Below are 3,415 nucleotides of genomic sequence, written 5' to 3' on the forward strand. Positions count from 1 at the left end.
AAACACGTGTAGTGACGATTTGCTTCTTCGAATAGCATGTCAACTTTAGTTAGCGAATCAAAAATTAGCGTTCGATTAGACTACTCTGAATCGACCAATCAAAATTCTATATATTTTTAGTAATACAATTGGCCAATTGATAGCTAGACAGAATAGACTTTTTCGATGGCATCTTATTTTATTACACCAATGAAATTGTAGTAGACTGGATAAATCCAGGGTTGTACGTTCTAATCAGGAGTCACGTGACACTACTGTGGCTGTAGCTCTTCACCAGACAGCATAACTAAGATCTGTAACAAAAAACGATAATAATAGTGATCACAAAGTGAATAGCAATTCAATAACATTGTACGCCAAGTAAAGTGGTGGTGCACCAATGTATATTTAGCTAATTTATTCTGTGAAGATATTTTCAGTGAAATTACGTTTAAGTCACAATAATCATTACACTTGATCCGAAATATCGGCATATTAGATAAATTAGTATTATCTGCATAATAATTTATTAGACATGGATGAATTCTCTCCATAGTTCAAATTATACTCACTCCCTTAGTTACAGAAATATTCTTTTGTAATCTAGAAACTTCATTTTCTTCGATGTAATTAATTGCTGCTGTCAGCTAAAAGAATATGGACATATATTTTTTTAAATGTTACTTCAATGATAGAAGAGTTTAAGGTAATTTTCGTGTTTTTTTAAACTAGTAACCATTTACCAGATACTGATTTATCTACCTGGCTTCTAACCACATTCTGCTTGAAGGCTTGTAATAGGTGGCCACAGCAAACAAAATAAATAGAACGAGGTTCGAACGTGTAACCTGTTGACTGGAAGTCGGGTGCTTTAACCGCCGAGTTACCGCCTAATCTGCAGTATTCATTAAAAGCAAAGGAATTTCCAAAAAAGTTCTATATGTTTAGTTGATGTGATGACAATAAATATGTTCTCAACCAAACAACGGACTTATAAAAATCTGCGAAATGATTACTAAAGCATAACTTAACAAACCATACTGACTAAATTAAACAAATTAGAAGGTATTCTGAACGATGGTTATAAATATTTGCAACCCACCATGAAAATAACTTTTGTGAATTTAGAAAATTACCATAAAGAGGACGAAGTTAGTTTTAAGCGTTAATCGATGTACGTGATATTTATAGCTGTTTCATTAATAATCTGCCTATGTAAATGATACTGTTGTCTAAGGTAGAAAAACATTTTAAATAGAGTGAAAATGTGTTTCTAATTGATGAATTTTATTTACTAAAAATCTAAATTGAAACAATATAAAAATATATCACGTAAATGTGAGATTTCGCATACAGCAGGAAATAGTAATATATCTTTCGAATAAAAATTGAGAGCATTCTATAATGCGTTTCAATTTAGTGATCTGATGCTATCGAGTTAGCTATAAATTGGGATAGTCCTAAGTCGGATCCTGAGTAAGTTTATATGTACTCATTAATGTTATTTGTTAAAGTACAAGAAATAGCTACTCGGTTCTTTCTGATTTTTAACAACTAATCAACTGACTTCAATTATCTGACAACATTAACTTTTGTAGGATTCAAAATGTTCATGAAACCAATTAGGTATTACAAGGATGAAATAAATAGATGTTTCGTCCTGATATGACAATCCTTAGTATTGTACATTCATGACTCTGTTAGGGATCAAGTAGTAAATCTCCAGGCCTGGTCATGCGAGCATTTCAATTGTAACCACTGTGTTAGTATCCAAAGATGTGCATTTCTAGCTTTAAATAATTCGCGATATGCTGCGGTAACCAGTCAGTGTCATTGGTTTTTAATAATACAGTACAATAATACTGAAACAGTTATCACCAATGTTATTGGTTGGTCATAACGCCATTTTTTGAATTTATTCAAATTCTAAATCTTTACTACTAAACACCATACCGGTGATTGTAATGTTTAATTACTCCCCATGAGAACTAGATGTCCTCAACCAGAAGATACCTTGCGATGTTATGGTCACAATTTTTGCAAAGATTCTAACCTTTGTAAGATTTAACAATTATACAAATTCAAAATAGATTTAGATTGAAAAAAGAATTTCTGTAACATATTCCCAGTTCAAGTTCGTATTATGAACTAACTGCAAATAAAAATTGAAAGTTGACCACTAGCTAAAAAAGAATTGAAGTTCAATAATTATATGGGTGGGTTTGACCCCTGTTTCAAACAGTCTACATACAAAAATATGCCTTAAAATTATGAATAGAAATCTACCAACTCTTTCTAAATAAATTGCTTATTATCAGGAAGAAAAATTTATGGAGTTTGTTAGGTTTAGATATAAAATTTATTTAATGGACTGACATTCACTAAATCATTAGTTAATGACTTCAAGAAGATTGACCAAAGTTCTATTCAGAACTCATAATCAGTAGGAGTTAACTAAATGAATGAGATAATTATTAATGATTAAAATTATAAATCTGGATCACTAGATCGCAATTTGATTGTCTAAAGACAATATGCTCGTCAAAATACCTAGTACCTCTTCGATTCTGATCATCGGATGAGATTGTAAATGTGCACCGCTTATGAACCGTATATTGGGATAAAACAACTTTCCAGTGGTTTTCAATAGTTCACTGATTGTCTAGCTTAAGTAAACTTATAACGTAAAACCTCGTTTTATGGATTATTTTATCCACATTGAAATCTCAATCGACTCAAGATTTTTATATCACTAAGATGTCCTTTTTTGCTTATGGGCTCAATCATTAGACTCAACAACTTTTTATCAGTTTAATATTCACAAATACTATTACTATTTTTAATCAATCGATTAATAAAAAAACCTCAGCTCACAAGTAGTTTACCTCAAAATGCTCCCACAGTTCTAGCAAGAAGTAGTGACTACTGAAGTCTGAATAATTAGGGAGCGAAGCATTTGTGACCTTCAACATTGTATGATCATCTTGCCATATCTTAATTAATGTTGTATTTGTACCACTGAACACGGACCTAGTGTTTCCAATGGTTAAATACTTTGCAATGAAACTTGGAGATTCTAAATTCGACCCCCGGTAAGGTCATGGGTCATTGCTATTGAGGGGTCCTTTACTAGAAAAAACAGTCACATACAATTCCTTGACCTTTAATGATACCCCAAGTGTGATCAATCTGTAATGAATACAACATACAAAGTTATACAGATAAACACCACTCAATGTTACAGATATTCACTGTATATAATTGTACTTAATATAAACAACAAACTATAATATATTCACTTATTATAAATTAGTTACTGTGCTCTGTCAAAATGTAATTTCATTTATTTAATTATAATTTTTGTTTGTCTATTTCGAATATGAAAGTTGACGAAGAGAAGAATTATAAAAGAAGTCAAGTGGTACCAGTACAGAAG

The sequence above is a fragment of the Schistosoma haematobium genome, chromosome 1, assembly GCF_000699445.3.
Source record: "Schistosoma haematobium chromosome 1, whole genome shotgun sequence".
Taxonomy (NCBI): domain Eukaryota; kingdom Metazoa; phylum Platyhelminthes; class Trematoda; order Strigeidida; family Schistosomatidae; genus Schistosoma; species Schistosoma haematobium.